Here is a 230-nt window from a genome sequence, read left to right as displayed (position 1 = left end):
AGTGGGCAGTCGGGGCGCTCCGGGAGCTGCTGGTGCGGTCCGGGCGGGCAGGATGGGGAGGGAACGAGCCGGGAGGCGGCGGAGGTGATTTCTTCGTTCTTTCTCTCCTCCTCACCTTCCAGCTCTCCCGTAACCCGCCGAGCGGGGCTGAGGCGAGAGGGAAGCCGGAGAGCTTAGGCGCAGGGATACTAATGCTTGTTGTGTTCGTTTTTCTTCATTTTTTCCTTTTT

The sequence above is a fragment of the Meleagris gallopavo genome, chromosome 7 (assembly GCF_000146605.3).
Source record: "Meleagris gallopavo isolate NT-WF06-2002-E0010 breed Aviagen turkey brand Nicholas breeding stock chromosome 7, Turkey_5.1, whole genome shotgun sequence".
Classification (NCBI taxonomy): Eukaryota; Metazoa; Chordata; class Aves; order Galliformes; family Phasianidae; genus Meleagris; species Meleagris gallopavo.
This window is presented reverse-complemented; position numbering follows the sequence as displayed.